Consider the following 12,002-nt stretch of genomic DNA (forward strand, 5'->3'; position numbering starts at 1 on the left):
CCCCAGACAGCGTTCTGACTCGGCAGCACGACTGCTTCAGACCCAGTTCAGCTTTACCGTTTTCCCATAAAGGTCCTTACTCTGATAGGAAAGCTTTTTCTCAGATTTCTTTTTGCAGCTGTGGACCTATCAAGCCGGGCCTTGTAGGAAAGTGGACAACTGTGCCGTTCCCACCGGCTTTAGCTTTGTTTGTTCATTAGCAATCTTCCCCTGGGTCCTGCACCTTCCTGCCTCAGCTCTGTGTTCCAGGAAGTTTACAACTGCAGGAACCCTAGTATCCCCGAAATGCACTCCAACTCAGAGACACTGGCCAGTCACCTCTGGGTTTTTGCTCAGAAGCGAGGATACAATGTTAACCGTTTCAGGGAATCTTTGCATAGGACATTAGGAGCACCTTTTCATTCTGAAACGCTCACTCAGAACCTTTGCCGCCTCAGCTCCGCTGTAACTGAAAAGCTTGGCTTTTTTGCTTTTCTCAGGTAAAGTTTCCTGCCCTTTTGGGCTCTCTGTAGCTCTTTACCCACACTCTCCCCAAGCGTTTCCCTCAGGGTACTCTGACCCACTGTCTTTTACTAGCTTGAAGAGAGAGCTTAGAAGACGTTCTTAGAAACTTGTCCCTGCCTCCTGCATTGCAGGGAGGATTGTTAAAGCTTGAAAGAACTTAGGTTTTGCTGTCTTAAGTTTGTTGTTTTCCCTTAGAGCTAATCACAGGTGGTCCCCATACTAAAATCTTCAGGTGATTCTAATTTTTGTCCTGAGAAAGTTAAAGGCTTTAGTTTCTAAGTTTCTTAAGAGAGAAAGATTAGGGCTTTTTAGAGAGATTTTCCCCCCAAGTTTTCCAAGAAAAGCTTTATAGTTTAAGAGAAAGGTTTTTTTTTCCCCAGGAGAAAGACCAACTTTTCCCAAAACTTCCCAACTTTAAACTTTGACTTCTTACACCCCCATTTTTGCCTCAGGGAGAAATTACTTTCTCCTGCCGCTTGGACTTGGCATTTCAGCTGTCCCCAGATCAAAAGCTTCCATATTAAACTTTTTCTTCCCCATAAGCTCAGAGAAGAGCTTTTTTACTACCCGTAAAGCCCAAAGAAAGATTTTTTCCCCAGTTTGCTTTCAAAGCCCCTAAAGTTAGAAAATTGAAGAGTTTTTCTGTCTAGTTGCCTTACTTATTTTTTCCTACACAATCTTACACTTCTAAGTTTTTCCTAACTATATTACTACCCTATATCTTATACTTATCACAGATAGAAATTGAGAAAGGGATAGAAGATAGAAAATTTTGACAGAAGAGAATTTCGCTGCAGCATCGGACATCCTTCCAGTCCGCTTTCCTTTTCTCTCGAGGATAAAACCCCTGCCTTCCCAAAAAATATATATAAAAATATATATATTCCATAACACCGGCATGCCTTTCCACTGGCAGGGCTGACTCAGCACTTTCACCAAAAACTCTGTAATAAAACTATTATTTTCCTTTATCTTTAGTCCCTATTACTTTGTCTTAAGTCCCTGTTCATTTGTCTTTAGTCCCCTCTTTTTTGTTCTTTTTTCTTTAGTCCCTTTTCTCTTTAGTCCCTTTTCTCTTTAGTCCCTTTTTTTCTTTAGTCCCTTTTTTTCTTTAGTCCCTGTTCACGGCGCCATTCTGTGGGGCGTTTACCCACCACCCCCACAGCTTCCCAGAGTTTTCTTGAGTGTGAGCAGCAGGAAATATTAGATAGAAGGATTTATAGCGGAGAATCTTGCGGAGATAAACAGATAGAAAATAAAGGATAGCCTCGAGAGGGCCTGGAACCTATTCCAACGGGCCCCGACTGTCTCTGGTCCAGGGTTTTTATAGAGACGCCAAGGGGTGGAACAAAAGACCTCCTCCCCCAGCACAGCCAAGTGCAGGCCATCTCAGACACCTGCACTCAGGCCCGTGGTCCTGATCATCCTCTATTCGGACCTGCTGGGTAAAGCCACGAGGAACCCCAGAATGGGCTCCCACAGTACAGCATGCTGCTGATTCTTGTAAACTCTCTTACAGCATGCAAAGATGGGGGGCCCTAGGATGGAGGAGGAACAGGGGTGTGGGTGTAGGAGGAGCTCCTTCTAGAGCAGGGCAGAATGTGGGGTTGAAGTTGGTTCTCAGTGTGCTTGCCTGGCATGTATGAAGCCCTGGGTTCTATCCCCAGTACCTCAGAAACCAGGCGTGGGGTGCACACCTGTAACCCCAGCACTTGTGAAGTAGAGGCAGGGTGATCAGAAGCTGAAGGTTATTATGGGCTACACAGCCAAGTTTAAGGCCAGCCTGGTACACATGAGACCCGGTCTCAATTTTGTTTGTTTTGTTTTGTTTTGAGGCAGGGTCTCACTGTGTAGTCCTGGCTGTCCCACTTTGTGGACTAGGCTGGCTTCAAACTCAGAAATCTGACCGCCTCTGCCTCCAGACTGCTGGGATTAGAGACATGCGCCACCACTAGCTGGTAAGTATTTTTTAAAAGATGAAAACACCAACTTTAGACTGTCAATAAACTTGTTCATGGGGGCTGGAGAGATGGCTCAGTGGTTAAGAGCACTGGCTGCTCTTCCAGAGGACCCAGGTTCAGTTCCCAGCCTCCCCCCTCCCCCATATGGCAGCTCACAACTGTCTGAAACTCCAGTTCCAGGGGGTCTGACACCCTCACACTGACATACATGGAGGAAAACACCAATGCACATAAAAAAACAAAACGTGTTTACTCCACAGCCTCTGGGTGGAGATAAGGGGGAAAACAAGCTGGAGGAGGAAGGTGAGAATCCTTGTCCACACGCAACATCCTACAGCCAGGCATCGTGGCACAGGACTGTCCCAGCACCAGGGTAGCTGAGACAGGAAGATGACAGCCATTTCAAGGCCGTCTTCCTCTACATAGAGTCCCCGGCCAGCCAGAGCTATTTATGAAGACTGTCACCAGTGAAAACGTACATACATATGTACATACATACGTACATACATACATACATACATACATACATACATATCTTCCTGGAATGGAAGAACACTGAATCCAGTTTGTGGTAGCATGACATCATTTCCCAAAATAACTCCCCATTATTTTGGTTTCCTGTATGGCCCCTGCCTGAGGGGTACTGCCGATTAACTTCCAAGACCACACAGTCAGTTTGTGTGTCCCCTCCTCCTATCCACCTGACACACAGACCCTCACCCAGCCTGAGGTGATGGCTGCCCTCACCACTCTCCCCAAAGCAGGTGCCCCATGGGCCACCTTGTGACCCTCTTCCCCTCACTGTGAACAACTGGTAATTCCACAGAAACTTCTGTGGAATTAGAAGCAGTGGAGCCAGGAAACAGTATTTAAATTCGGAGAAGGAAGTAACCAGTTACAGTAGGGTGCAGTGGTGTACCCCTGTGATCCAGCACTTAGAAGGTAGGAGCTGAGGATCAGGAGTTCAAGGTCATTACTGGCTATATAACAAGTTTGCTGTTGCCCCATGAAACCCTGTCTCAAAAGACCAAGGCAGGGCCAGGAAGATGACTCCAGGAGTGCAGGCCCCTGTCTCAGAACCTGATGACTTGCGTTCAATATACATGGTGAATGGAGAACCAACTCCCAAAACCTGTCCACATGTGTGGTGGGATGTACTGGCACACACACACAGACACATTTTTGTTTGTTTGTTTGTTTTTGTTTTTCGAGACAGGGTTTCTCTGTGTAGCTTTGTGCCTTTCCTGGAACTCGCTTTGGAGACCAGGCTGGCCTCGAACTCACAGAGATCCTCCTGCCTCTGCCTCCCGAGTGCTGGGATTAAAGGCGTGCGCCACCACTGCCCGGCACATTTTTTTTTTTAAAGACAGTGTAAATTGGTGGTGCACACCCTTTAATCCCAGGACTCAGGATGCAGAATCTGGCAGAACTCTGTGAGTTCCAGACCAGCTGGGGCCACAGAGTGAGACCCTATCTCAAAAGAGAGGAAGGAGTTTGGGGTGTAGCTTTCAGTTAATGCTCCCTTTTCATACCTCATCCTGGAATAGACATCAAAGTTGAAGCCAAAATGTCACATTATCAAAGGTTCTCTCCAAGAAACACATCGATTCTCTGCATATAAATGCAGACTCCAGTTTAACCGAGTTATCAATCTAGACTTGGCACAGGAATCGCCCCGTGAGTAGGAAGCCCGAGGCACTCAGCCAGTGAGGGCAGTCTGTGGAGGTAAGGAGCTATCTGGAAATGGGCAGCCCTGGCCCGCTCAGGTGCCTGTTAGCACTGCATATGTCTGCATGTCACCCCATGCTAGACCAGTGTTTGAAGACTCTTAACCTGGGAGTCCAAGAGCCAGTGAACGGTGACACAACCCTCTAGTCCCAGCCTTTGGAAACTGGAAACAAGTGGATCAGAAGTTCAAGGACGTCCTGGCCCGCCCAAGTTGTTTGGGGCCAGCCTGCACTGTACAAGACAATGTCTCAACAAACAAACAAATAAATGAAATACATAATCAAATTGAGAGCCCTAATCTTTTCTCTTTTTAAAAGACTGAGCACAGGCCAGGCAGTGGGTGTGCACACCTTAATCCCAGCACTCAGGAGGCAGAGCCAGGTGGATCTCTGTGAGTTTGAGGCCAGCCTGGTCTACAGAGCAAGATCTAGAACAGGCACCAGAACTACACAGAGAAACTGTCTCGAACCACCCCCCCACCCCCGCCCAAAAAAATTGAGTGCTTTGTTTGCATGTATGCATACCACACAGCTTCCTGGTGCTCTCGGAGTTTAGAAGAGGGTATTGATTGGATCCCCTGGAACTGGAGTTACCAGCAGTTGTGAGCCACCACATAAGTGTTAGGAACCGAAACCACGTCTTTTACGAGAGCAGCAAATGCTTAGACACCGAGCCATCTGCCCAGCCGGAGAGATATGGTGCTGTGGAATATTATTTTAAGGTGTATTAATTTGTTCGTGCTGTGGAACATTTGTTTTAATGATGCAAATATGTGCTGCATTCTTTTATGCTGCATTTGTTTAATTCTGTGAAGCTGTGTTACTTTGCCTGTCTAAAACACCTGATTGGTCTAATAAAGAGCTGAACGGCCAATAGCGAGGCAGGGGAGGGACAGGCGGGGCCGGCAGGCAGAGAGAATGAATAGAAGGATAAATCTGGGGGGGAAAGAAGAACGAGCAAGAGAATAAGAAGAGGATGCCAGGGGCCAGGCACCCAGGCACCCAGCCACCTAGGCACCCAGGCATGGAGTGAGAGTGAAAGTGAGGTTACAGAAGTAAGAGAAAGGTGAAAGCCCAGACAAAAGGTAGATGGGATAACTATAGAAAAGAAAAGATGGCTAGAAACAAGCTAAGCTAAAGGCCGGGCATTTATAACCAAGAATAAGCCTCTGTGTGTGATTTATTTGGGAGCTGGGTGGCGGACCCCCAAAAGAGTCAAAGACCAAAGACCAAAAGAATAAAAAACAACCAACAATATGGAGCCGTAATCTTAACGTGGAGCAGTAGTGAACAGGACAAAACTGAGCTTGCACTCAGGGGGCTCGCCAAACTCCACAGGGGTATAGGAAGCACCATGAAGTAGGGCAAGGGGGACCGTGGGATCTTTTGGAGCCGGAGATATAGGTGGTTGTGAACCACACAACCTGGGTGCTGGGACCTGAACTCAGGTCCTCTGGAAAAGCAAAAAGCTCCTAACTGAGGATCCATCTCTCTAGCCCTCTTTAGTGTTCTTTCACATTCATTTATTCATGTGGTGTGTGCATGTTTGTATGCAGGTCAAAGGACGACTTGCAGGATTCTCCTCTTCTACCATGTGGCTCCCAGGGATCCCGGTCAGGTTGTCATGTTCAATGGCTAGCGCCCTTTACCCACCAAGCCAACTCACTGGCCCCCGTTTTCTATCTTTAGAATTGGGACTTCAGTCAGGCATGGTGCCACACACCTTTAATCTCAGCACTCAAGAGGCAGAGGCAGGCAGATCTCCGAGTGAGGACACCTTGGTCTACAGAGAGAGTTCCAGGACAGTCAGGACAACACAAAGCAGCCCTGTCTCAAAAAAAGAAAGAAAGAAAGAAAGAGAGAGAGAGAGAGAGAGAGAGAGAGAGAGAGAGAGAGAGAGAGAGAGAGAATGGTGAATGCTTATGCTCACATGCTCACATGCTTCTCTCTGCAGTCTAGGTTCCCAGCCCCAGAAACGGTTTCGCCTACAGTGGCCAGTCTTCTCAGTTCAACTAACCTAATCAAAATAATCTCCTCCTGCAGGCCTGCCCAGCCACCCATCTCCCAGGTGAGTATAGATCTCAACAAGTTGAGATTAATCATTACAACCCCCTAGACAAAAGCCCTGTGGGGTACAAGCAGTGCAAGGCAGTTCTGCAATTGTGTTGTTCAGAAGCCGGGGGTCCAGAGGAGGAAGGGACTTAGGACTAGGTGGGAGAGAAAGCCACGAGGGGCCCTCCTGTGCTGACCCAGGCTGTGGGGGGCAACGGGCTCAGAGAGGTCTCCACACAGCACCCCTCGCCTCCTGCCTGTCCAGCACTGCACACTCGGCCCTGTCTCACTGTGCCCCAGACAATAGTTCTTGGATACCAGGCTCTCACCTCCTCATAAGCAGCCTTGGTTTGTTTTTAACCAGTCCAGCTTCTTAGGCTAGTCCTATCTACAAGGCTTTGTTACTTGTTTGGGGGCTTTTTGTTGTCTTGAGACTTCAGCTCTGGTCTGAAATAAACTGTCCTCAAGCATAGGTCAGATGACTTTGATTAAACCTGGGCCTTAGAGAAAGGCCCCTCCTGCATCTAAGCACTGGGTTTAAAGGGGGAAAAAGTTTAAGATAGGGTCTCATATAGCCCAAGCTGGCTTCAGACTCACGGTGTGGCTAAGAATGACCTTAAACTCCTGATCTCTCGCCTCCTCCTCCTCCTCCTCCTCCTCCTCCTGAGAGCCAGGATCACAGGCAATCACAGGATCACAGGATCACACTTGGTTTACGGTGCTGGAGACCAAGCCCGGGACTTCACGCACACTAGGCAAGCACTCTGCCAGCTGAGCTCCATCCCAGGCCCTGGGTGTGAACTCTTGAAATGGAAAACTCCAAATCCTCGCAGACTAAGATCTCAAATGTCCCCACAGGCTCCTGGTCCCCAGCTGCCGGCACTGTGTAAGGAAGTGAAGTCACATGGGAGGCGTGTGCTTGAAGGAGACCTCAGAAGCTCACCCGTTACTTTCTCCGCTCAGCAGCCATTGTGAGCATCTGACCATGACCCCAGACCACGAGCCACGAGGGCTCTCCTCCCTTCAACTGTTTCTCTTAGGTATTCTGTCAGCGAAGGGATCTCGTAAGGACTCGAGTTCAGTTCCCAGCACCCATGGCTTACAACCACCTGTAACTCCAGCTCCAGGGGATCAGACACCACTTTTGGCCTCCAATAAAGTAAAAATAAATATTTTTAAAAACACAAAACATACAACCCTATGAAGAGGACAAAAATTAATTTTTATGCATAACAAAATACATGCACACACAAACTCTCTCCAAAAAAATGAAATATAAAGGATACCTGTTGGTTGGGAGGTCTGCAGCAAAGAGTGTTAGGGATAATTGAGGAACCACAGGACTATAATTACAGGGATCTGTCCTGGAGAAAGAGGTTCTACAAAGAACAATAAAGCCTTCACTTAAGCATCCTTCTTTTCCCCACACCCCTGAACAGAGCTGGCGGCAAATCCAGTTGTTTGTTACGAACGGAACACTGGTGTGGTTATGGACACATGAACGCATAGCTCCCTGGCTCCGATGTGCCCACCCCTTTCTGGACATGAGCTGTGGCTAGCCAGGAAGGCGCTGGGTGAACCCCGAAAGGACAGTACAGTCCACTTCCAGGCTGCAAATCCCCCGGAGGCCAGGGGTGGTAGCCAGTGCTAAGGCTAGCATGGGAGACACACCCCCTCCTTCTCCTGTGCCAGGCAGCTCTGGGGAAGCAAGAGGAAATCAACAGGAAGCCTGCAGCAGGACTGGGGGATACAGGGGACAAATGGCCAGCTGAACCCTCCATCCTGGGTGAGCAAGGGTTGCTTCTATTTGGTATGTAAATACTGGGCCTCCATCACTCACCCACTCCAGGTTTCATAATACCCAAGGGTATCCCAATTATGCAAGAGCTCTTGTGAAATTCTCAAAATCAGTTTTTCATTTTCAGCAAGCCTGTAGTGTGTCCAAGGAGACAGATGGCCTGTTATACTGTCAAGCAAATGGCAAGGGGTCATCACTACCCTGAATGTGTTAAGCAAACCCATGATCCCTTTCATCCCAGGAAGGCCAGATACACTGGAAATGAGTCATATTTGATAAAATAGTTCAGCAAAAAATGTTTCCAAGGCTGAGAACAAAATAGTGGTCCACAGCCAAACAGGTGGGAAAAAAATAAAACAAAAGGCCACAGTTTCTTTCTATCCTGAAGACTGAATTACCAATTTAAGCTACGAGTACAATTTCAGCTATGCATCTGGCCCCAATATAGTACAATCTCCACCAAAAACTGTTCTCAGCCTGAGCTGGGCGGAACACCACACACCCGTAATCCCGGCACATGGGATGCTGAGGCAGGTGGACTACCAAGAGATCAAGCCAGGTCTACATAGGGAGCTCCAGGCCAGTTTGTACTACAGTGAGAGACATTCTAAGGTCTCTAACCAAGGACCATGAGGGAACGTGAAAAAGCCAAGAGAGGCTAAGTGGGAAGCAGAGACCACGCAGGAGGCAGGGTTGGTGGCATTGGGGGTGTTGGGATGGACCACCTGACACTCCTGCCAGAGACAGGCGACTTGTAGAGTGCCAGGGTAAGGCAGCCTCTGCACACGCTTTGGCAGCTCCCTATCTGTAGCCATGGGCACATCCTTCAAGGTGGCCGGGGTGAGGGCTGGATCTGTGAAATGCAGCCATCATCCAGGCCTCCTGAGCACCGAGTCATCAAAGGAGAAGCCGCAGCTCCCCTTCAGCCCGAGCTGTGCTCAGAGACACACAGCAAGCTGGGGCTTCCAACCGCAGATGCCAACCTAGGAGCCTTTGCCACCACAGTCCTTCTGTAGCGACGTGGCAGAGTCACACTGTGGGTGGGCAGGACACCAGCAAAGACACTGCAGGGAAGCCCACGGTGACCCTGGAAGGATGAGTGAGGCTGCAAACCCGACGGGCGGCTTCTTAGGGGCCCAGAAGGGGAATAAACAAAAGCAAGCTTACACTCCCGAGGAAACATAATCTGTGATTATAAATATTTCATGGGCAAAGAAAGTACTGGCTGTGGGCACTGGGGGTGGGGTGGGGGGAGGCAACAAATTAGATCTCCCTTTGCAAAGTGATAGGAGAGCTGGAAGGGCAGCAAGGCCGGCTATTCTGGGCAGTGCGCTACAAGGGCCTGCGTCACAGGCCCCGGCCACTCGGCTGTGTTGAAACCACAGGCTTCCCGTGGTCAGCACAGTACACCTTGGGAGTGTGCTTAAGTCCGTAAGAGACCAGGGGACAGCAAGGATAGAGCCACTCAGAGGACACCGGTGAGCCTCAACAGCCAGGACACAGGTGAGGGGGCACAGCAGAGCAGCCAGCACCCTGAAAACACATGACAGGGCAGAGGGAGGGACCAACTCCGGCTAAGCAAATGGCCAGAGCAGCTGTAAGGTAGCTCAGGCCAAGCTGTCCTGTCAAGAGCAAAGGTCCAGGCAAAAGCAGGTTATGTCAGGCTGAGGACAATCGCTGCTTTCCTTTGCCCCAAGACAGAGGCTTCATCCACCCCACCCCCACCAGGCCACCTTCCAAGCTGCAGAGACAGCAGGGAATTAAGAGCCCACTAAGTCCCAGCTGCCAGGCTGCACACACACCAGCAAAACAGCAAGGTGCTGGCGGGTGCTCTGCCAGTCACCCACGCCTACAGCTCACTAGAGCAGCCCGGCAAACGGGCAGGAGGGACGGGCAGGCTCCCCAAATACCCAGGATCCCTTGAAGCAAACTTAGCCAGAAGAGTCCCGTGAGCAGGAGACACAGGGCTGGAAGACACAAACGGAGTGTCTGCCTGTTTGTAATCAGGCAGACAGTGCCCCGCCGCCGCCGCCGCCGCCGCCACCACCACCACCAAGGTCTGCCCTGAGGTGTGCAGGAGAATCAAAATGGCAGCCTGCAGGATCACAGCTGGTGGGAGTCAAGATGGAGAGACCTCAGCAACAGAAAAAACAGAGTCGGGGATGTTAGGGGAAGACTCTGAACGGGAAGTCATAGATCTGGCCTGAGACCCAGCTTCCCCACACGGCCTCTGAACCTGTCCTCACCTGCAGTGGGGCCAATGCTTGCAAACCCAAGGGCTGTGAGAAGCACTGGGAACATGGCATCCCTGGATGTCGCACAGTGCACCAGCGCATACCTTAAGACTGTCCTCAGCGACCTGCTCGGTACCTCAGAGGCACGGTTACTTACCCACCCACCACCTCCCTCTCAGACCCTCAGGCCTCTCCAGCAGCCCCCGAGCTCAGGGTTCCTCATGAGTGGAATCCAGAAGCCCCAGATTCACCTTGGGCTGTCACCGTGTGGGCCCATTGCCAAACTTAGCTATTCAAGGCATCTACTTCCGACTGTGACCAGTTCATGGTAGCATCTTCCAGGACTACTGCAGTCTGTCCTCTTCCAACTCTCCTCCCCTCCTCTTCCCTGAATACCCACCACTTGCATCTTAATGTATCTGAGTAAATGGAGGTCCACTCCTCTCCTGCCTTGCCATAGCCAGATGTGAAGTGGCCCCAAAGGCTCACATGTTAAAGGCCCTGGTACTTACCCCTGGGTGGGCCTGTACACAGGCCCTTCTCCCTAGCGAATCCCTTCTCCTTTAAAAGGACATGAGTAGGGGTTGGGGATTTAGCTCAGTGGTAGAGCGCTTGCCTAGCAAGCTCAAGGCCCTGGGTTCAGTCCTTAGCTCCAAAAAAAAGAAAAAGACATGAGCACACAGCTCATTAATTATTCACAGATAAAAACACTCATCAACTGCGAAGTCTAACACATTCCCAATGCCCAGAGGCTCCCTCTTGCCCCTTCCAATCCACACCACCCCCAGCACCTCAAGTAACCCTTACTTGGGCTACTATCATAATGCCAATTTAGATGCAGCGGAGGCCGGCAACCCTTTCTCTAGACAGCACCAGCCTTACTGAAGGCCTAACCCGTCGTGATAAGTCCTGCTACACTCGGGCACTGCGTGTGTGAGAGGGATTACTGGGTGTAATAAATACTCTGAGTGCCGGGAGGACCAGAACCACACCTGCTTTCACTCACCTTTGTTCTCTCGGAACTGGCACATGCCGTCACGATACAGGAAAGCCAGGGATCGCTCTGAGCAATCACAGGCACTGGCCCTTTCCATCTTTGTATCAATGGCATCATGTGGGCACCACTGCCATGCATCCTGTGAGGACACGGAGGCTCAGAAAAATAAACCAACTTGTCCAACGCTATGAGGTGGTAAGGGATGGAGCTGTGACTCAAATCCAGGCAGTCTGAACCCAGAGCCTGTGAATCCCCATCATTGGCCCCTCAGACGCCAAGAAGATACTTTTGTAAGTCACTATAGTATCTTTTAATTAATTTATTTTTTTAAATTTCATGTATAGGAGTGTTCTGCCAGCATGCATGTCTGTGTACCACATGTACCCACCGAGGCCAAAAGCTGGGGGCATCAAATCCACCGGAACTGGAGTTCCAGAAGGTTGTAAGCCTCCATATGGGTGCTGGGAATAGAACCTGGCCTCTAGAAGAGCAGCCAACTCTCCAATCCCACAGCATCTTCAACAAAACACTTTGTGAGTTGATAAGGTTCTTTTAAAAAAACTAAAGGAGATCGATGGGTGAAGGGGAGAAGAGAAACAGGCGCTCAATCACCGCATGGACGCAAGGCTGATGGCTGTGAAAGAAAGCCCAGAGCATCCCTGGGGTCTAGGGAGGAGACCAGCGTTCAACTGCTCTGTTACCCACCTCACGACCACAGCTCAGACAGCA

Source organism: Peromyscus maniculatus, chromosome 21 (genome assembly GCF_049852395.1).
Source record: "Peromyscus maniculatus bairdii isolate BWxNUB_F1_BW_parent chromosome 21, HU_Pman_BW_mat_3.1, whole genome shotgun sequence".
Classification (NCBI taxonomy): domain Eukaryota; kingdom Metazoa; phylum Chordata; class Mammalia; order Rodentia; family Cricetidae; genus Peromyscus; species Peromyscus maniculatus.